Below are 24,165 nucleotides of genomic sequence, written 5' to 3'. Positions count from 1 at the left end.
TACATGCTCAATAGAATGTTTACAGATTTAGAAAGTTTGAGGAATCGTTAAAAGACGATATTGCCCCTAATGGTACCATTGAGTCGATTAAGCCTCGAACTCGTTCAAATAGGAATTTTAAGGTGAAATTAAGAGTTTCACAGTTCATGGATGACTCAAAATGGTAATTTGGAGTTCAAGGATCAATTTGGAGTCAAACCGAAATTTTCACTATCCAGGGGTAAAATGGTCATTTGCCACTTGGGGACAAAATGAGAATTTTTAGAAAATATTTTTTTTGGTCCATTTGACATATTAGAGTATGATTTAAGTATTGGAGTATGATTTGAAGTTTAGAAGTGAAAAATTTTAATTCTGGTATAATTTGGAGTATAAGAGTGAAATGGTAATTTTGCCACCCCAGGGGCAAATCGGTAAATTTTCACCCCCCACACTTGTCAAGACCAAGAGATTTTATTCATCATGGAAATGGATAAACATGAGAAATGTGTGGTGGAGAATTAAAGAATTAAAAGTCAAATATTTAAAATTTGAGCCAATAAAGAAATGCCATGTGTCATGTTTTTATTATTTTATTATTTCTTTATAAAAAGGCAAAAAATCAGCCTATTTCTCCCATAGTGATCAGCCAAACCAGAAGAGAAGAGAAACCAAGGAAGAACAAACCCTAGGTGGGAAAAATCAAAGAGAAAGTGTTGGAATTCAAGGATTTGATCAAGCAAAGGTAAAATTTCTTTGATTTTGCTAGTGATTTACCTTACCCATGCATTTTTCCTTAATTTCCATGGTTAAATTACATGTTTTCATGATGAAATTATGGCTGGTCAAAATGGGTAAAGATGTTGGAATTGTTTGATTTTGAGTTATGTTGGTGTTTAGAGTTAGTTAAACATGTTTAGAAACAAAACAACAAGAAAAGAATCCATTTTCCCCATGAACCTTCAATGGCCGAAAGTTCCAAGAAGAAAGTGAAGATAAATTTACCTAATCGTGTGTTAATTAGTTGTACTTGGTGAATTGAGGGATTGGAAAAGAAATGGAGAAAGTTGGAGTGAAATTGGACGCATTGGCCAATTTATTGGATGAAAAATCGACTTAGGTCAATACCGGGTCTAGATGGCTACTTGTGCATTTTTCATTTCATATCATGCATATATATCGAGCCTGAAATAGCTTATGACTGTTAGACACAATTTAATTAAAATATGTGCCATGGATTATGGCTAGGTGGTGAGCCAGTAGATACGGGTAAAAGACTGTACCCGCAGACTGAAAATAGGAGTATATCGACTCCTAGAACAGCGAGTAAACTTACTATCGTCTTAATTATCTAGAGTAGATTTATTTAATTGTGTGATTTTATGAAAAAATGGTTTAATTGGAAAATTATTGTGTTTTATGGGAAAATGAGATTTTATAAAATAATTTTATAAAATTTTTGCAAACTTAATAATGATTTCAAAAATAGAGTAATTGGAGACCTATACTATGATTGTGTTGTTTATCTATGATTTTACATTAAATGGCTTATGATAAATGTGGGTATGACTGGTTATTTTTATGATTTTAAGAATATGTGAACTGTGTGTTAAGTGAGCCATGTCATACTATTGTGATTTTATTGGTTGGTGGATTATAAAGTGGGCACTGCAGTGACGGGGGTTTCGCGGGCCAGCCTAATTAGAGGGGTACGGTTCCCAATTATTGAGCTTACCTTGATGGGAGAGGCGCGTAGGATAACTCCCGAGGTAGGATTTGAGTACACTTCACGCTGGCCACCATATGAAACTGGGACTCAGCCAACGCCGAGGAACGGTTGTGTTGTCAGAGGTGAAATGTGTTTGTGTGTGTGAAAATTAACAACCTTGGAAGTCTCGGTAAGATGCCTTCGCGGGGTATCCCCAAGAATAGATTTTTGGCAAGGGCCAACTTTTTGAAAGGTGCATAAGCCATGTTGAGTAATTGGATGAAATCCAATTATTTATATGGGTTAGGATGAATGATTTTAATTGTCTCCTATTACTCGGCTTTAGATTATTTTGATGATGTCTGTCTACTCACTGAGATTTTATAATCTCACCCCTTCTTTCTATCCATTTTTCAGGCTCAGGACAATTTGTTGATAGTTGATTAAGACGAGAATTAATCTCGGAGTTGCATCTTAGAAAGTAAGGGTTCGTAACCCTACATTTTCTTAGTCAGTTGGGGGCCCACGTGTCACTATAAAATTAATTTTATTCTTCAGTTATTTAATTTAAAATATGTATGAATATATTTAGCTTTTACACCATGTTTTTGGCGAGTTTCGATATTTTTGAAGAAAAATGACAAAAATGCCCCTGTGAGCCAGAAAGTAATATTTTATTTTTTTGATTTGAAAATGAGTTATGATTTTTTTTGAAATGTGAGATTTAATAACTGTCGCTCACTGGGGAGATGCAGAAGCTGATGATAAGCCTTGCGGGTTTTCGATTGGCATTCAGGGTAATAAGTGCCTATCGAGACGTCGCGACGGTTGTCACGGGCTCGATGGGAGTTTTGGGTTGTGATAATTTTAATGGTATCAGAGCTTTTAGTGAACAAAGCATGGTTTTTAAGTTTTTGGTTTTTATAGTTATTTTAAGAGTTCACACTGACACTACGTGGCTCCGGGTTGAGTTAAACTAGGTTAAGTTAAGTTGGGTTAGGTAAAGTTGCATGTATGTAGAGTATGAGATTACCTAAACTTGCCTCGTTTCCTTTTTAGATTATCATGCCTCCTCGACGTGAGCGCCCACTCCTTACTAGATCAGCTAAGAGGGGCAGAGGTCGTCTTAGGCAGGGTCAGCCAGACCTTAGAGGAGAGGAATCGACTGCGTCCCCTTTTCGAGCGGCACTTGCTGCTGAACCGGTCGAGATTCCTCCGCCACCTACTAGCATTCCTCCCATGTCTCCTGAGGTAATTCAGGTAATGGTAGCCTTCTTTACCGCAATGTCTAGTCAAGCTCAGACTAGTCAGGTCCCACCTATAGTGCCACCAGTTACTCCTTCAGTTCCATTGGCACATGATGTCTCTATTTCTAAAAAGCTGAAGAAGGCTAGACAACTGGGTTGAGTGTCCTTTGTGGGTGAGTTGGACGCCACGACAGCGAAGGACTGGATTAATCAGGTTTCGAAGACACTCTCCGATATGAGATTGGAGGATGAGATGAAGCTGATAGTGGCTACGAGGTTACTGGAGAAGAGAACCCGTACATGGTGAAATTCGGTGAAGTCTCGTTCCACTATTCTCCTAACTTGGTTTGACTTTCTGAGGGAATTTGATAGTCAATATTATACCCATTTCCATCAAAAAGAGAAGAAGAGAGAATTTCTGAGTTTGAAGCAAGAGAATTTAACTGTAGAGGAGTATGAGACTCAATTTAACGAGCTATTGTCTTATGTGCCTGATTTAGTAAGGATTGAACAGGATCAGGCCGATTATTTCGAGGAAGGGCTCCGCAATGAGATAAGAGAGCGAATGACTATGACAGGTAGGGAGCCCCATAAAGAGGTAGTACAAATGGCCTTAAGAGCTGAGTAGCTCGCAAATGAAAATAGGAGAATGTGAGTTGAGTTGGCAAAGAGGAAAAATCCGAATATGTCCTCCAGTAGCCACTAAAAAGGAGCAAAGGCTCATTTATTTCAAAAAGTGCTCCTTTTGTTTCGGTAACATCCTCTCGACCATCATTTTCACAAATGCAGTAAAGGCCTCCGAGATTCAGCGGATCTGCAGTGACTACTTTTGAAAAGAGTTCCGGAGGTTCTAACAGATGCAGAGAATGTGGAAGATTTCATGGCGGGGTGTGTTAGGGGCCTTTGCGATGTTTTCATTGTGGCCAAACGGGTCACTTTAAAACTAATTGTCCACAGTTAGGACAAGCCATTGTAGCTACTCTATCTTCATTAGCTCGTACGGACTTGCAGATGAGAGATTCCTCTGGACCACAACCGAGGCAGGGAGTAGTTATCCGGCCTGATGTGGAGAGTAGCACCCCAGTATACCCACCTTCTAGACCACAGACTCGTGCGTCAACAAAAGTTTTTGCAGTAATGGAAGATGAAGCACGAGTTTAACCTAGAGAAAGTGAATGAAAAGTTAGGTGGGAATGTAAGATAATGATAAGAGATGTAAATACTAGGTGCTGAGAGTGTAAATAAAGCTTTTAAGAATAATATAATAAATGAGTTTATGTAGAATATCGCTATGGAATTTTCTTAATGTATTGTGGAAATTGGAGTTCAAAAATGCATAAGACATGAAAGATGAATCTTTGAGGCATTGATGAGAATGAAAGTGCAACCCCACATGTGTAGGGATTAGTACTATGGGTAACTAAAGTGAAGAATGATCCTGAGTGGTTCAAGATTTAAATTTCATGTATAATGAGCGATGTAGGTAGAGCAACGAAAAGAACATCTCAATAGTTAAAGGATTGTGGAAGACTGCTCAAACGAAGGAGATGACATGAGATGTTGAACATTGGATAAAAGCTAATACCCCTATCTTTTCTTGGAGTTCGATAAGTGAAATTTTGAGGATAAAATTTTATTTTAAGGGGGGTAGTGTTGTCAAACCCTATTCTATAAAATAATTACGATGTCATTTACATGCTCAATAGAATGTTTGAAGATTTAGAAAGTTCAAGGAATCGTTAAAAGACGATATTGCCCCTAATGGTACCATTGAGTCGATTAAGCCTCGAACTAGTTCAAATAGGAATTTTAAGGTGAAATTAAGAGTTTCACAGTTCATGGATGACTCAAAATGGTAATTCGGAGTTCAAGGATCAATTTGGAGTCAAATCAAAATTTTCACTATCTAGGGGTAAAATGGTCATTTGCCACTTGGAGACAAAATGGAAATTTTTAGAAAAGATTGTTTTTGGTTCATTTGACTTATTGGAGTATGATTTAAGTATTGGAGTATGATTTGAAGTTTAGAAGTGAAAAATTTTAATTTCGGTATAATTTGGAGTATAAGGGTGAAATGGTAATTTTGCCACCCCGGGGGCAAATCGGTAAATTTTCACCCCCGACACTTGTCAAGACCAAGGGATTTTATTCATCATGGAAATGGATAAACATGAGAAATGTGTGGTGGAGAATTAAAGAATTAAAAGTCAAATATTTAAAATTTGAGCCAATAAAGAAATGCCATGTGTCATGTTTTTATTATTTTATTATTTCTTTATAAAAAGGCAAAAAATCAGCCTATTTCTCCCATAGTGATCAGCCAAACCAGAAGAGAAGAGAAACCAAGGAAAAACAAACCCTAGGTGGGAAAAATCAAAGAGAAAGTGTTGGAATTCAAGGATTTGATCAAGTCAAGGTAAAATTTCTTTGATTTTGCTAGTGATTTACCTTACCCATGCATTTTTCCTTAATTTCCATGGTTAAATTACATGTTTTCATGATGAAATTATGGCTGGTCAAAATGGGTATGGAGAGAGAAAGATGTTGGAATTGTTTGATTTTGAGTTATGTTGGTGTTTAGAGTTAGTTAAACATGTTTAGAAACAAAACAACAAGAAAAGAATCCATTTTCCCCATGAACCTTCAATGGTCGAAAGTTCCAAGAAGAAAAGTGAAGATAAATTTACCTAATCGTGTGTTAATTAGTTGTACTTGGTGAATTGAGGGATTGGAAAAGAAATGGAGAAAGTTGGAGTGAAATTGGACGCATTGGCCAATTTATTGGAATAAAAATCGACTTAGGTGAATACCGGGTCTAGATGGCTACCTATGCATTTTTCATTTCATATCATGCATATATATCGAGCCTGAAATAGCTTATGACTGTTAGACACAATTTAATTGAAATATGTGCCATGGATTATGGCTAGGTGGTGAGCCATTAGATACGGGTAAAGGACTGTACCCGCGGACTGAAAATAGGAGTATATCGACTCCTAGAACAGTGAGTAAACTTACTATCATCTTAATTATCTAGAGTAGATTTATTTAATTGTGTGATTTTATGGAAAAATGGTTTAATTGGAAAATTATTGTGTTTTATGGGAAAATGAGATTTTATAAAATAATTTTATAAAATTTTTGCAAACTTAATAATGATTTCAAAAATAGAGTAATTGGAGACCTATACTATGATTGTGTTGTTTATCTATGATTTTACATTAAATGGCTTATGATAAATGTGGGTATGACTGGTTATTTTTATGATTTTAAGAATATGTGAACTGTGTGTTAAGTGAGCCATGTCATACTATTGTGATTTTATTGGTTGGTGGATTATAAAGTGGGCACTGCAGTGACGGGGGTTTCGTGGGCCAGCCTAATTAGAGGGGCACGGTTCCCAATTATTGAGCTTACCTCGATTGGAGAGGCGCGTAGGATAACTCCTGAGGTAGGATTTGAGTACACTTCACGTTGGCCACCACGTGAAACTGGGACTCAACCAATGCCGAGGAACGGCTGTGTTGTTAGAGGTGAAATGTGTTTGTGTGTGTGACAATAAACAGCCTTGGTAGTCTCGGTAAGATGCCTTCGCGGGGTATCCCCGAGAATAGATTTTTGGCAAGGGCCAACTTTTTGAAAGGTGCATAAGCCATGTTGAGTAATTGGATGAAATCCAATTATTTATATGGGTTGGGATGAATTATTTTAATTGTCTCCTATTACTTGGCTTTAGATTATTTTGATGATGTCTGTCTGCTCACTGGGATTTTATAATCTCACCCCTTCTTCCTATCCATTTTTCAGGCTCAGGACAATTTGTTGATAGTTGATTAAGACGAGAATTAATCTCGGAGTTGCATCTGAGAAAGTAAGGGTTCGTAACCCTACATTTTCTTAGTCAGTTGGGGGCCCACGTGTCACTGTAAAAGTAATTTTATTCTTCAGTTATTTAATTTAAAATATGTATGAATATGTTTAGCTTTTACACCATGTTTTTGGCAAGTTTCGGTATTTTCGAAGAAAAATGATGAAAATGCCCTTGTGAGTCAAAAAGTAATATTTTATTTTTTTGATTTGAAAATGACTTATGATTTTTTTTGAAATGTGAGATTTAATAATTGTCGCCCACTGGGGAGATGCAAAAGCTGATGCTAAGCCTTGCGGGGTTTCGATCAGCATTCGGGGTAATGAGTGCTTATCGGGATGTCGCGGCGGTTGTCGCGGGCTCGATGAGAGTTCCGGGTCGTGACAAAATTAGCACTAGAACTCCATAGGTTTGCTTTTCATCTCTCTCGCCACTAATGTAGGCTAATACTAAGTCAGGGATCAATAGGTCTTTATTATGCTTGTAATGTATGGCTAGGGTCAAGGTAGGATAAAGGATAATAATTTAGCTCAATTCACTTTAAGCACATAATCATTCTAGGACTTAAATAGAGCTTTATTTTCATTCTCCACATACACCCTTTCTTCTCACTTTGAGCTTTTCTTTTGTTCAACAACTTATTTTTTCTTTTTCTTCTTTTTTTTTCATCACAATTTTACACCCCTCAAACTTATTTCTATGTATTGTAGGTAGTGGGGTGATTTATTTTGAACAACTTCACCTTTTTTCTATCTTATGCATTTAGCTCAATATATATTTCTTTAAACAATATATATGCTTAGGAGTGAGGGTTGCAACATTGGAAATTTTATTTTAAGGCTAGGCTCAATTATTATGTGATTGAACCAAAAAAAAAAGCAAAAATAGGCTCAAAGGGGTATATTAGGGATAAAATATAACAAGGTTGGTTTGAAAGGCTCAAATGGTCTAAAGATGGCCTAAATCATCTCCCTAACTAAGTATTGCCTAAGATTTCTCCTCGAGAGAGAATCAAGCAAATTCTAAAATTCTTGACATAATCTTAAAAATTCACATCAATATAAACCTTCTCTAGATATGCACAATAATTCAAAGCAAAAGATATAATGCTCAATATATGTGGAAGTCCATCTTAACAATGATACTAAACAAAAGAATTTAGGATGAACCAAACAATATCCATATCCACCAATAGCTAAAGATACATGACAACTAAATTCTCATCATTGGATAAGGAAATCATTGAAAAGTTTGGCACTCAATAGTCTAAATCCTAAGATTTTCAAACAAGCATAATAAAAAGCAAATTATAACTATCTTAATAAACTTGCAACTAAAAAATAAATCTTAAATTCCCACAAAATATCTACCACCAGAAAATAAGCTCTCCCCCAATCTTAACACAAGCATTGTCCTTAATGTTACAAAAAGAAAGAAAAAGTAAATACTTCTATGGTAGATAGATGATTTCGAAGAAGCTTTAGTCTCTCTCTTCATCTTCATCTACCTCATTATCGCTTAGTTTCTTAAAAGGATCTGATAAGATGGGAAAAGAGTCTATGTCCACGCCTATTAAGCTACCATAGGCTCTTAGCATCTGCTCAATCTGTTGATTGAATTGGACTTGATGAGATGCTTGTTGGGTGAACCGTAGGTTCAGCTGTTTGAGCCTTTGAGGAAATGTTAAAGGTTGAGGTCTAGGCTGAGGAGATTGAATACGTGGTGCAGATGAAGGCTGAGAGTAGCAAAAGATCAGTCCTACATCAATTAGCATTTTGGAGTGCAACAACTCTTTACTAGAATCCCATTAGACATCGACTCTCTTGCATAAAGCAATGATTAAGGACAAGAGCCATAAACCACCCCGTTTTGTGCTAGTAATGTGTAGCATAGCATGGTTTATCACTTTGCCAATGTTGATGGACCTTCCTGTCACAATGACATAGAAAAGAATGACTTTGTCCCTCGTAACATTGCTAACATGTAAGCAAGGGAGCATTTTTGCTGCCACGAAGTACCACCACACTTTAGCAATTTGTTTCAGAACATTCATTTTAAAATAAACTGATTTATTTTTTGAAATTTTCCACTAAGCCCCTTATTCAAAATGAACAGAAATTGTCTCAACCCAATCTTGATGTTTTGCCAAATACTGTCCATAGCCATCGTTCTTAATGTCGAACACTTCATAAAAATCATTGATGGCTTGGCTTGAGAATGACATTTGTTTTCCTCGCATAAACACAAACCCATTAGTATGTTTAGGTAAATTGGCATAAAATGTTGGGATGAGCCTTGCAACCAATTGGGATTGGTTAAGGCTTGATTCCAATCACGCAACAGTATCATTTATGTTGAATGATTGAGGTTTTCCTTATTCAATAATACATCAATTATAATGAGTTATAAGTCTAATTGGATGAAGTCCATGAGATTAATATGCCTTGCAAGGAAACTGTAATGGGTTGCAGTTATGAGATTCCTATGCTTCAAAGCATAATCTCAAAATGTTCCTAGTTAATGTATCATTGAGACTTGACATTAATGATGCTTAGAGACTAGTATATTCTATGTTCCTTACTTTGGAAGTAAGTAATCGATTTCATAAATTGAAGTATAGAGATACTTGGAACTAGAATATAGGTGCTTGCTTAGGAGAGCAAGTTCACTGAACATGACCCACCATAAGAAGTGCATTTGGTAATACACTCTAGTGTCTATGTAACACTTCTCATTTGTCAGTTGTGTAAATACTCCATAGACTTGAGACACCAAGTTGTCTTATGTGTGGAGTGCTATGCTTTGATTTCATCCCTACGGGTGCCTAACCAAGGATGCCAAAACAGGATGCTTTTGGGTATAGTATGAAGCTTGTGAAGGCAAATGAGTGGTCAAGATAGGAATCATCACCTCAAGTGTTTAGAGGACATATCGTATCAGCTCTTCGTTAAAATTAGCTTATTGAATTCCTTGGCCAAGGCAACATGGAGATTATGAAAAAGGTTTTATAACTCTCTATAAAGCTAATGCTATAATTGCAAGAACAAATATAGAGGTCAATAAGAGTAGACATTGTATCAAGCTCTTATGATCTCTGGGATATATGATGAGGGAATGAATTACACTGATAGACTGTACACTGAAAGGTTGTCAAAGAACCCTTTGACTCTCCCAATAATTGGGTGGCCATGATGCATTGCTAGATGCCAATCTTGGTCTATGGAATTGATTATAAATTAATTGATTGAAATTTATATTAATCAATTAAGTCATTGATCAATTCCGTTGCCAACATGTTGGGAACTTAATGGTCACATACAATGATTGCATTTGAATTAAATTGGGAGAGTGATGATTTAAGCTAGACTTAAATCACATGCTAGGTAATTAACTTCTATAAACTGAATTAAAAGAGTTTAATTAAGTTTTAGACATAATTATAAATAGTTATAATTATAAGGCCTTGATTGAAAAATATAAAGGAAATTAATTTTGATTTTAATATAAAGGCCTTAATTTTCTTTGCCACCATTCCCTTTGCGTGAAAGAGAAAATTGCTTATGAAGCAATTTTCAAGAGAGGTTCGGCAAAGATTGTGGAAAAGAAGAAAAGGGCAATTGTTTTCCTCTTTGCTAGCACAAAGTATAGTTAAAAAACTCCCTCCTTTGTTGAAGGTCCAAGTGCAATCATGTGTACTCCTGTTGGAGGCCAAGCACTTGATTGGCTAGTGATAATTCTATTTTATAGAATTATTTTAGTCCAATTTTGTTATGAAATATTAGCTACGTCCTCAAATATCAATTATAATTTACTTATTTTTAGTTGTTTTGATAATTATGTTACTTTTAAGTTAGTTATTTTAATTTTATGTTGTTCTTTTTTTTTTGGTTATTATTTATTAGTTTTTGTATTTTTTGTAGGATTAAAAGTGATTGGGCTTAATTTTGGAAAGTAAGGTGCTTAAAAACCCAGAATCTGATTGCATATACTTCACTATTTTGGCCATATCTCAAGCTACAGAACTAAAAATGATGCGATTCTTTTACTATTAGAAAGCTAAGAGACAGAGATACAACTTTTATGCAGATCACTATGCCCAATTCTGCCTTAAAGATAGAGAAAATCACGTCAGAAAATAGCTGGATGTACGGTGCTGGGAATAGAAATTTGTAAAGGCTGATAATTGACATTTGGGCCTTTTATTACACTTTTAAGCCCAATTAAACCCTAGGTCAATTTAAGGAACTTTATGTTAAGTCTATTAGTATAAATAGGATATGTTTAACAACATTGGACACAACTTTTGAGAGATTTAAGAAGTTAGAAGTTGAGGCTGAAACTTGGAGATCAAGATGGCAATTATTGTTTTGTTTTCTTCTTTGGCTTTTAATTTTCTTGTTACTTTCAATGGTTAAATTTATTATAATGTTATTTGTTTTTACAATTATGAGTGGTTAATTTTCTTTTTCTAGGATTGCAATTTAACTCACATGTAGTCTAAATTTTTAATCTCTTTCTTACTTATCTTTAATGGGATTTGAATTGTTTATTTCAATTTGTTCTTAATGCTTTTAATTGCTTGGCCACCAATTAAATTGATCTAGGAACCTAAACAAACTTGGGAAATGGAGTTTAGAGTAGACTAAAATTGGGATAGCATATGATCATATTAATTGATTTGCATATAAGATAGGGATATACCTATAGGCCATATGTAGCTAGATTAGAGCCTGAACTTAATGAGTCTATTTTAATTTCAATTCACATAAGCATATTGTGTTTTGGTTAAAATAGGTATTTTTATAGGTTGAGTCGGGAGACCCTTATAAATAATTTAAGACTCTAGGTTAGCAATTCAACCTATTGAAATAAGTTAAGTAAGAGAGGTAAGATTTAGATGAAGTGTGAGGGATATTGTAGTTCTAGACTTGTTTGATTTGATTTTTACCCAATTATATTGTTGCTTTGATTTTTATTTTTAGTATAAATTTTGGTTAATTAGTTTTAGTTAATTAATTTAGTTATTCGAATTTGATTGTTTGGATAAGATTAAATTGTTATAATTTTAGTACTACGTAAAATTTTAAATCAATTCTCTGAGGGATCGATACTCTGCTTGCTATTATACTATCTACTCGATACATATACTTGCGTAGTGGAATTTTAACTGACAAGTTTTTAGGGCTGTTGCCGGGGAATTGTTTTTTAAAATTTTTCTAATACTAATACCAAGCAATTTGGTCTTACTTGAAATTTTATTTTCCTTGTTTTAATTTTAGATTTTGTTTTCTTGTAGATATCTTTGGTCATTGTATGCAAAGAAGAAACAACTTGAATCTTGTTCCTTCAGATCTTGAGATAGAAAGAACTTTTAGAAGACGTCAAAGGGAGAATTTGCAAGTTGCAGTTTTAAATCAAACAATGGCTGAGGATAACAATAACAATGGCAACAATGCCATTAATCTGGTTCCCGAAGCAAATGGAGCACTGCAAGATTATGTTGTTCCTCTATTGCAAGGTTTGCACCAAAGCATTAGGAGACCTTCCATCAATGCAAATAATTTCAAAATTAAACCAACTTACATTCAGATGATCTAGTCTTCAGTCCAATTTGGTGGATTACCTAGTGATGATCCTAATGCTCATTTAGTTAATTTCTTGGAGATTTGTGATACCTTTAAATGCAATGGAGTAACTGATGATGCTATTAGGTTCAGACTGTTTCCATTCTCTCTGAGGGATAAAGCAAAAAGCTAGTTTAATTCACTGCCCAATGGGTCTATCACTACATGGGAGGACCTGGCTCAAAAGTTTCTCGCAAAGTTCTTTCCGTCTGCAAAGTTGAGGAACGATATCACCTCATTCACACAATTTGATGGTGAATCCTTGTATGAAGCTTGGGAGAGGTTTAAAGAACTACTACGAAGATGTCCACATCATGGGATTCCTGATTAGTTGCAAGTTCAGACATTCTACAATGGGCTGGTTGGGTCAATTAAAACCACAATTGATGCTGCTGTTGATGGGGCATTGATGAGTGAGAATGTTGCTGATGCTTATAATTTGTTAGAGGAGATGACTTCAAATAATTATCAATGGCCTTCAGAAGCGTTGGGTTTGAGAAATGCTATTAAAGCCTATGAAATTGATGCAATTGGCAACTTAGCTACGCAAGTGGCTGCATTGTCCAAGAAATTTGACACACTAGGAGTCCATGCAGTTTAAAATTCATTTGTAGTTTGTGAGATGTGTGGGGATGGGCATTCAAATGATCAATGTCCATATAATTATGAATCAATCCAGTTTGTGTGGAACTTCAATAGACAGCAAAACAACCCATATTCCAATATTTATAATCCTGGTTGGAGAAACCATCCAAAATTTTCATGGAATAACAATGTAGGGCCTTCCAATCCAAAACCCAATATGCCTCTGGTTTTCAACAACAAGTTAGACCACCAGTTCCCGAAAAGAAGTCCCAAGTGGAAGAACTTCTCTTGCAATATATATCAAAGAATGATGTGATAATTCAAAGCTTTGGAGCATCCTTGAGAAATCTTGAAACCCAAATGGGACAGCTTGCAAATTCCATTAACAATAAACTTTAAGGTTCCCTACCTAGTGACACACAAATTAATCCTAAAGGTAAGGAACAATGCCAAGCAATCACTTTAACGAGTGGAAAAGAGATTGAAGGGGTGAATGAAAAACAGTTGAACTTGAGAATGAACATGTTGATAAGGAAGGAATGTGTGAAAAAGAGAGTGAAGTCGAACAGGAAGAAGATGTCAAGGCTAAAAATCAAGGAGCTTCTCAAGTCATCCATCCTCCACCACCTTTTCCCCAAAGGCTTCAAAAGCAAACGCTTGGAAAACAGTTTCAAAAGTTCCTCAATGTCTTCAAGAAATTACACATAAATATCCTTTTTGCTAAAGCTTTGGAACAAATGCCCAGCTATGTCAAATTCTTGAAGGACATTCTTTCCAAAAAGAGAAAGCTAGGTGAGTTTGAAACTGTCCCCCTTACAGAAGAGTGTAGTGCAATTCTCCAAAATAAACTGCCACCAAAACTTAAAGATTCAGGTAGTTTCACAATCCCTTGCACAATTGGTAATTGGTAATTTATTTTTTGCAAAAGCTTTGAGTGATTTAGGTGCAAGTATCAATTTAATGCCTTGGTCAATTTTTGAGAAACTTGGTTTGGGGGAATGCAAACCCACTTCTGTTACTTTGCAATTGGCTAATCGTTCTTATGTGTACCCAAGGGGAATTATTGAAGATGTTCTTGTCAAGGTAGATAAATTTATTTTTCTAGTTGATTTCATAATTCTTGACATGGAAGAAAATAGGCAAATTCCAATCATCCTTGGGAGGCCATTCTTAGCAACTACTAGGGCTTTAATTGATGTTGAAAAAGGTGAGCTCACTTTGAGAGTTCAAGACCAACAAGTAACATTTAATATTTTCAAAGCTTTAAAATTGCCTGTGACATCTGAAGTGTCAAACCTTGATCTATAAAATAATTACAACGTCATTTACATGTTCAATAGAATGGTTGATATTTAGGAAGTTTGAGAAAATCGTTAAAAGACGATATTGCCCCTAATGGTATCATTAAGTCGATTAAGCCTCAAATTAATTCAAATAGGAATTTTAAGGTGAAATTAAGAGTTTCACGGTCTAGTGATGACTCAAAATGGTAATTCGGAGTTCGAGGATCAATTTGGAGTCAAACCGAAATTTTCACTATCTAGGGGCAAATTGGTAATTTTGCCACCTGAGGATAAAATTGGAATATTGGAAGAATATTTTGATCAAGATTGATCACATTTGACTCATTGGAGTATAATTTGAGGTTGATAAGTGAAAAAGTTGTAATTTCGATATTTTTGGAGCATAGGGGTAAAATGGTAATTTTGCCACCTTAGTGGCAAAATTATAATTTTCCACCACCAGGACATTTGTCCAGCACATGGTCTTCCTTTATCCTCATTTTTGACCTTTGACTAATCATGTGGTGGAGATAAAAGGTTTAAAATTTTTAAAGTTTTAAAAAGGGACCAATAAGAAAATGCCATGTGTTAAGCTTAGGATATTTTATTATTTAACTTAAAAATCAGCATAAATTAGCCCATTACTCTCCAAATATTAGGCCAAGCAAGGAAGAGAGGGAAAGAAAGGAAGAACAAGCTCTAGGTGAGGAATTTCAAGAGAAATGACTTAGAAAATGATGAATAATGGTGAGAAAATTAAGTAGGAAAAATCACGGTGTTATTGCACTGTAATGGCTGAATTTTTCCATGAAGAAATGGGAACGTTTTGATGCTTAAATTGGTGTTATTTGAATAATGGTTGGTGAATTGAGGTATTAGAAATGAAATGGAGCAATTTGGAACCAAATCGGACACAATTGTCATTTAATCGGGTAATAGGCCGAATTAGGTCAGTACCGCATTTAAGCGGTAGTTGGATAAGTTGCATATCATATCATGCATATACACCGAGCCTGAATTGATTTTATAATGGTCAAGCATTAATGTGGTGAATTATGTATGTACATTGTGGATAGGTGGTGAGCAAATTACACTGGTAAAAGTACAAAGATTGTGCTTAAAGACTAGGATTAGGAGTACATCGACTCCTAGAACAGTAAGTAAACTTATTATCGTCTTAATTATCTAGAGTAGTTTTATACAATTGTGTGATTTTATGAAAAATGGGTTTAAATGGTAAATTGATATGTTTTAGGAGAAATTGTGATTTTATAAAATGATTTTATAAATTTTCTGGAAAATTGAATACTGGTTTTGAAAATAGAGTAATTGGAGACTGCCTGCTTTTGTTATAAATTGTGTTTTAAATTATATGGCTTATAGCAATATGTGAGCATGAATGGCAAAGTCGGTGTTTGTATCAAAATTATATATACTATGTATTCAGCCTTGAGAGGCTAGATTGCGATAAATTGCCATGTCATGCAGAAAAATATTTTATAAATCAGGTGGTAGATAAAATAATCCATAATCCCTGCAGTGGAGGTTTTGTGGACCAGCCTAAGAGAGGGGGCACAGAATCAGATATACCTTACCTCGATCGGAGACCCGTGTGGAGGGTGTCTCTGGAGCTAAAGATTTGAGTGCACTTCACATGGACCACCGAGTGAGAGTAAGACTCAGCCAACGCCAAGGCATGGCTAGATTTTCAAATGTAAAAATATGTTCATGTGTGTACTACACTGACCAGCCTTGACGGTGTCGATCAGATGCCTAGGCCAAGGCATCCCCGGGAATGATTTTGGTAGGAGCCAAGTTTTGTGAAATACATAAGCCAAGTTGATTATTTGAGTAAATTGATTATTGATGTTATGAAAAACATACTGGAACAAAATATCTTGTCTCCATTTACTCGACTTTAGATGGTTTAGATGGTATCTGTTTACTCATTGGGATTATGAAATCTCACCCCTCTTCCTATCCATTTTTCAAGCTCAGGACAGTTTGTTGATAGTTGATTAAGACGAGAATTAATCTCGGAGTTGCATCCTAGAAAGTAAGGGTTCGTAGCCCTACACCTTCTTGGTCAGTTGGGGGCCCACATGTCACTATAAAAGAAATTTTATACTTCAGTTATCTGCTTTAAAGTACGTATGAATATATTTAGCTTTTACACTACAGAAATTATTTACGGATTTCTCTATAAATAATGTTTTTTTTAATTTAGAAAATATAATATTTTATTAAATATAAGTATTTTATTCAAACAATTATAATTTCATTTCAAATAATTATTTTAGACATCTAAATTTACTTTAATTATGAAACATGTGTTCTTCACCCACACATCATGTTTTTGGCGAGATTCGGTATTTTCGAAGAAAATGACGAAAATGCCCCTGTGAGCTAGAAAATAATATTATATTGTTTTGATTTGGAAATGACTTATGATTTCTTGAAATGTGAGATTTAATAACTATCGCTCACCAGGGAGATGCGGAAGTTGATGCTAAGCCTTGCGGGGTTCCGATCGGCATTCTGGGTAATAAGTGCTTATCGAGACGTCGCGGCAGTTGTCATGGGCCCGATGAGAGTTTCGGGTGGTGACATGAAGACTGTTTTTCTATGAGTGTGGTAAATAACTTTACACATGATGTTTTCTTAGAAGAAAATCCCAATGATCCTCTTGAAGCATGTTTAGTTGCTAACTCTGATAGGGATGATGATGAATTTATTGAATATTCAAATTTGTTGAATGCTCACTCCAGATTTAAAACTAATCATCAATTTGAGTCTTTAGATATTTCAACTTCTTTGGTGCTAGCTTCTAAGCCTTCCATTAAGGAGCCACCTACTTTGGAACTCAAACCTCTACCTGCACATTTGAGGTATGCTTTTCTTAGAAAATCTTCTACTCTTCCAGTTATTATTTCTGCTGCTCTTACTAACATGCAAGAGGAGAAGTTGTTGAGGACACTTAGAGAATTCAAGAAAGCAATAGGGTGGACCATAGCTGATATTAAGGGAATTATCCTTTCTGTTTGCATGCATAAAATTTTCCTTGAGGAAAATCACAAAGCCACAATTGAACAGCAAAGAAGATTGAATCCCATCATGAAGGAAGTGGTCAAAAAGGAAATCATCAAGTGGTTGGATGTCGGAATAATTTATCCTATCTCTGATAGCTCATGGGCAAGTCGAGTTCAATGTGTTCCTAAGAAAGGATGAATGACTGTGGTGGCCAATGACAATAATGAGCTCATTCCAACAAGAACTGTGACTAGATGGAGAGTGTGCATAGACTACCACAAGCTCAACAAAGCTATAAGGAAAGATCACTTCCCTCTTCCATTCATTGATCAAATGTTGGATCGCTTGGCTAGTAAGGAATATTATTGTTTTCTAGATGGTTATTTTGGTTATAAGCAAATTGCTATTGCTCTTGAAGATCAAGAAAAGACTACATTTACATGTCCTTATGGCACATTTGCTTTTAGAAGAATGCCATTTGGATTATGTAATGCACTTGCCACCTTTAAGAGATGCATGATAGCCATATTCACAAACATGGTGGAAAAATGTTTGGAGGTATTTATGGATGATTTTTCTGTCTTTGGAAATAATTTTGATGATTGTCTTTTAAATCTTGCTAGGGTACTCAAAAGATATGAAGAAACAAATTTGGTGCTCAATTGGGAGAAATGTCACTTCATGCTGTGAGAAGGTATTGTTCTTGGGCACAAAATTTCTAGTAGAGGCATTGAGGTAGATAAAGCAAAAATTGAAGCAATCGAGAAACTACCACCTCCAATAAATGTCAAAGGTATTAGAAGTTTTCTTGATCATGCTGGTTTTTATAGAAGATTTATTAAAGACTTTTCAAAAATTTCTAAACCACTTTGCAATTTATTGGAGAAAGATGTGCCATTTAAGTTTGATAATGAATTTCTTGTTTCTTTTGATGAATTGAAGAAAAGATTAATATCTGCACCTATCATAATTAGTCCCGATTGGACTCTCCCTTTTGAATTGATGTGTGATGCGAGTGATTTTACGGTGGGAGCTATTTTGGGACAAAGAAAGGATAAAATCTTCCATTCCATCTATTATGCTAGCAAGACTTTGAATGAGGCTCAGAAAAATTATACCACAACTAGAAACGGAGCTTTTAGCTGTGGTTTTTGCTTTTGACAAATTTCGCTCCTATCTCGTGGGGACAAAGGTGATAGTGTACACTGACCATTCAACTATCAAATATTTGATTGCTAAGAAGGATGCTAAATCAAGATTGATAAAGTGGATTATCATGCTACAAGAGTTTGATCTAGAGATTCATGACAGAAAAGGAATAGAAAATCAAGTGGCAGACCACCTCTCAAGATTAGAGATTGAAGATCAAGGTAAAGATTCAACCTTAATCAAGGAGACTTTTCCTGATGAACAAATCCTTCAAGTTGGTAAGAAATCACTTCCTTGGTATGCCAACTTTGTGAATTATCTGGTAAGCAATATTATTCCCTCTGATTTAAATTTTCATCAGGAAAAGAAATTTTTGCATGATGTTAAATTTTATTTTTGGGATGAGCCATACTTGTTCAAACAGTGTAAAGACCAGATGTTCAGAAAATGTGTCCCAGAAGAAGAGATTCAAAGTGTGCTTCACCATTACCATTCTTCAGATTATGGAGGACATTGTGAAAGAAGAAGGACTGTTACTAAAGTCCTCCAATCAGGTTTGTATTGGCTTACATTATTTAAGGATGCTCACAGTTTTGTTTTGCATTGTGACAAGCTCCAAAAGGTGGGAAATATCTCAAGGTGACGTGAGATGCCTCTAAACAATATCATGGAGATAGAAATTTTTGATGTATGGGGTATTGACTTCATGGGTCCGTTCATATCTTCATATAACAACAAATACATTTTGCTTGCTGTTGATTATGTCTTCAAGTGGGTTGAAGCGGCAGCTTTTCCTCATAATGATTTGAAGGTGGTAATGAATTTCATCAAGAAGAATATTTTCACTCGATTTGTCACTCCAAGGGTAATTATTAGTGATAAGGGAAGTCATTTTTGCAACAAGTATTTTGATGCACTTCTGGCAAAATATGGAGTTAAACACAAGGTTGCCACTGCATACCATGCTCAAACTAATGGCCAAGCGGAAGTATCGAATCGCGAAATCAAGAAGTTTTTGGAGAAAACCGTATGTCCCATAAGAAAAGATTGCTCAAAGAGATTAGATGATGCATTGTGGGCTTATAGGATTGCTTACAAGACCCTAATTGGTATGTCTCCATATAAGTTGATCTTTGGCAAAGCTTGTCACTTACCGGTGGAACTTGACCACAATGCTTATTGGGCTATGAAGAAGTTAAATTTTGATCTAAAAGTAGCAGGTGAGCAAAGGTTGTTGCAACTAAATGAAATTGATGAATTTCACCTTCAAGTTTATGAGAATGCCAAACTTTACAAAGAGAAAACAAAACAATGGCATGATAAGAAGATATTGGAAATAAGCTTTGAGCCACGACCAGTAGTGTTGTTCTATAATTCTCACTTGAAATTATTCTTGAGAAAGCTCAAATCAAGGTGGTCTGGTCCTTTCATTGTCAATGAGGTATTCCCACATGGAGCGATCAAAGTCAGAGGGACAGATGGTCGAAAATTTAAAGTTAATGGACAAAGATTAAAACATTATTGGGGAGGCGAAATTAATCGTCAAAAGTCCTCAATTCACTTGCTTGACACAGCCTAGAATGCAAGTCAATATAGCCGAATACTATAAATGAAGAGCTTCTTAAGAGGTAATCCAATTTCCTTAACCTTGTTTTTATTTTATTTTAGTTCATGCTTTTTACTTTATTTCTTTTAATGTATTTTTTCCTTTTTGCAAGTCATTGGATTCAAAAATAAAATAAAAAAAAAATTTCAAAAAAAAATTTCAAAGCCGTGGCCCTCAAATTGAGTGCCATGGCCTTGGAAAGTGCTAAAAATAGCCACTAAAACAAAATGTTTCAGTGCCGCGGTCTTCAAAGGGAGAGCCGCGGTGCTGAATAATAAGCAAGCAAATAGAATGCTTGAGCACCGCGATGCTCAAACCAGAAATGTGATGCTTCGGGCTAGTAAAGTTGAGTGCATGAGGGCTGCGGTGCTGGGTCGGGGCCTAGCCCCAACCCTTTAAAAACCCTTTGTTTTTTTTTCTCTCCTTTCACTTTCTTCTTCTCCTGCTGCCAAACACCCTCCCCTATTCCTAATTCCCTTTCAACTCTACTGCCTTCTTCTTCTTTCTTTGCATTCAAAATTTTTGCATTTTATTTTTACTTGGATTTGTTTTCTATTTTCACTTAAAACCATTGCACTCATTGCATTCTTAAGGTAAACACCCCTCTTCCTCTCCTCCCAATTTTTAGTTTTCACTTGTTTTGTGTAGAGAGAGGATGAGGTTGGTATTAATGACAAATTTTATAATTTTTTCATGATGAATCAGTCCTTTGTGCATGTTTGTTAATGGGTTTTCTTACTTCCTCATGATTTATGCTTGGAGTGTAAAATTTTTTTTTTGTTACCTATCTAATGGATTCATGAATTTTTATTTGCTGCCAATATAATTGATAGATGCTTTGTTGATTTGGGTAAATGATGGGTTTGTTTAATTTTTGATGCTTGGATGAGCAAGTAGAAATAAATGCTAAAATTGTTGGGGCAACACATGCCATATCTAATAATTTTGGATGAGTATATTGTCATAGATTTATTCTATTTTATTTTCATTGGATTGTGGCATTGTGAAAATTATGATTATGAGAAAGTTGTCTTAATGTTGTGAGGCATAAGGAATTTATGTTGCATCTTAAGAAGTGAGATTGTCAATGGAAATCTTGAATTTGAATTGTTGCATTGGACAAGAACTAATGAAACTCATGCTTGTAAATCTTTCATATTTTCATGCTTGTTCACACAATACTACTTGCATAGTTTTCCTCTGGATTTGTCTTGATAATTAAATTTCTTTTGTAGGAATGGCTCCAAAACGATCCAAACCAAGTTCCAGTGGATCTTTTGATAGATCAAAGTTCATATCTGCCAAAGCCTCTGCGCGATATCATACATCCTTGATCAACAAAGTCCCAATTCCCGAATGAGGAATAGATATCCATATTCTACCTTACAAGGAGATTCATGACATGCTTAGCGATAGATATTGGCATTGATTTAATGACCAACCTAAAGCAGCAGTGATTCCTGTAGTCCGAGAGTTTTTTGCGAATGTGGTTGAGCATGTTGATGGTGTGGCGTTTGTTCGTGGCAAACAAGTTCCTTTTCATAGCCAAGCTATCAATGAATTCTTTGGAACCCCCAATATTGAAAATGATGAATATGGGCAGCACTTGAGTGATCATCAGGATTACAATGAGATTATCTCGACGCTGTGTGTTGAGGGAGCCCAATGGAAGACATCGCATGGTGAGCTAGTTTCATTCAAACGAAGTGCCATGAAAAAGGAGCTGAAAGTTTGGTTACACTTTGTAGCGGCACGATTACTCCCATCCACTCATATTAATGATGTCACGAGCGATCGTGCAATGCTTATTTATGCCATTGTCACACATAAATCCATTGATGTTGGTAAGGTTATCTCTCATGCCATCCTACATACGGGTCGCACTAAACGAGATGGTATCGGTTTTCTTTCCTTGATCATTGCTTTATGTGCAAAAGTTGGTGTGCAATGGAGTGATAAAGAGGAGCTACAACAAGCAAAAATTCCTATCACCATGGGCATTCTTAAGAGATTAAAGGAATCTGCACCGGTTGCTGGTAGTTCTTCCTAAGCCACTCCTCCACCTTCACAAGCAGCGCCCACACATAGTGTTGCTCAATGGATGGAGCGCATTGATCATCAATTAGATCGTCAGGAAAGGCAGAATCAGGTGATTTAACAGATTATGAGAGCCTATGCTGAACCCATTGGGATGGATATGTCTACTTTTCCTTCGTTACCTACGGATTCTGACTTTGAAGATGATTTTGGTGGTGATGATGCAGAGGACTTGTAGACTACAGATTCGGAGTAAAGGGAGTATTCTTGTCCCTTGTCTTTTATTTTCTTTTATCACATTGAGGACAATGTTCATTCCAAGTTTGGGGGAGTAGTTTAGAATTTTGTTAGTGTATTTTTAGTAGTTTTATTTTAAGATATATCTAGCATGTTTTATTTGTGCTTTGCATGTTTTGTTGTGTTTCAAAAAAAAATTGAGATAGTTATGCCTCATTCATGATTGTCCCATTCCTAGGATGATATTTTAATTATCTTTTGATTCTTAGATTTTGAGGAGCATATAGTTATGATTTAATTTTATGTGATATTCTTGTGTTAGCTTTATTTTAGAATGTGACTTCCAATAATTTGAGCACTATACTCTTTTACTTAAAGTTTTTGTGTAATTTAGAGAAATTTTATGTTGATGAAAAAGTATAGTGAAGTCAAGAATTCTAGAATTTGTTTGATTCTCTCTCGAGGTGAAATTTTAGATAACACTTAGGATAGGAAGTGATCTAGGCTATCTTTGGATCGTTTGAGCCTTTTTAAGCCTACCTTGTTATATTTATCCTTTGTCATCCTTTTTGAGCCTAATTTACCTTTTCTTTGTAATTACACAATTATGTTAGCCTTAGCCTTTCTATTTAAATCCAGCAATTTGAACCTTTCACCCTCTAAGTATTTTAATCTTTCTAAGGAATTGTTTGAGCTTAAAGATAAATTGAGGGAGAAAAGTAAAAAAAAAAAGAAAAGAAAAACAAAAGTGATGATTGTTAGCAAAAATTACCCCTTGTTTATAATTGTTAAAAATAAGTTTGGGGGTTGAAAAAAAAAGAAAAGAAATAAATGTGTTGTACAAAGGAAAGTTTACTTCAAGTTTGGGGGTGCTATTAAAAAAAAAATTTAAGCTCTTTATATGTTCTAGATTGATTAAGTGCTTAGAGTGAATTTGAGCCTAAATATATGCTTTATCATGCCTTGACCCTAGCCATACATTACAAGCTTGATAAAGACCTATTGATCCTTGAATAAGTGTTAATCTACATTAGTGGAGAGAGAGATGAAAAGCAAACCTATGGGATCCTAGTACTAATCTATGCTTAGATTTGGCATAAACTAATCCGAATTGCATGATATTCTTGTAAGAGAGCATTCTATCACAACCCAATTTCTGAGCCATGACCGGCGCAAGGGCCCAAGGGCTCAGCCCACTTAGCCCAAGCAAGCCTATTTATATAATCTTACACATTGATCCACGTTTCTTTAAAATCCAAAATTCGTAGTGTTCAAATATAGTTCCATTGAAAACAACTCACAAAACCCAATCATACATTCATAATGGCATCAACAACTATTATATACATATATAGATTAACAAATGAATCTTAACATTTCACATCAAGTATTCATATACACCTAATTGGACCTTGACCATCAGCGGAGTGACTCTGGGCACGGTTGCTAACATCTAATGTCATGGTAAACCTACCGAGCAATGGATGGGGAGGAACACCTCATCCTAGGATCCAATCACCTTTGACTCAGAAGAAAAAACCTAAAACATGAAGTTTAAAAACATGAGTATAAACTCAGTGAGTGAACATAGGAAGGGAACAAGCAACGTTAAGGAAAGTTTAGAAATCATGATGCATTTAAGTTTGAAAATAATGCAACTTAGTTCAAGTTCTTATTAAAAATACCTCCATTTAACCCCTAGTTATTAAATCCTTTAATGATGAAGGAACCATATTCAACATGAAATTGGAAAGAGAGGAAATTTTCAGCAATCATCCAAGCAAGGCAGTATAAACAGAATGTTTCTCGCTG

General features: G+C 35.4%; 1 non-coding gene across 1 annotated transcript; it reads right to left on the bottom strand.

Annotated features, from left to right (window-relative positions):
• Positions 1–12,640: 12,640 nt before the first annotated feature.
• Positions 12,641–12,747, bottom strand: LOC148764660 (small nucleolar RNA R71). The gene has a single exon (XR_016024391.1). It is a non-coding gene; the product is annotated as a small nucleolar RNA R71 (small nucleolar RNA).
• Positions 12,748–24,165: the final 11,418 nt, after the last annotated feature.

Source organism: Theobroma cacao, chromosome 1 (assembly GCF_053813885.1).
Source record: "Theobroma cacao isolate CCN51 chromosome 1, ASM5381388v1, whole genome shotgun sequence".
NCBI classification, from domain to species: Eukaryota; Viridiplantae; Streptophyta; class Magnoliopsida; order Malvales; family Malvaceae; genus Theobroma; species Theobroma cacao.
Note: the sequence above shows the minus strand (reverse complement) of the source record. Positions and strands in the feature narration are given on the sequence as shown.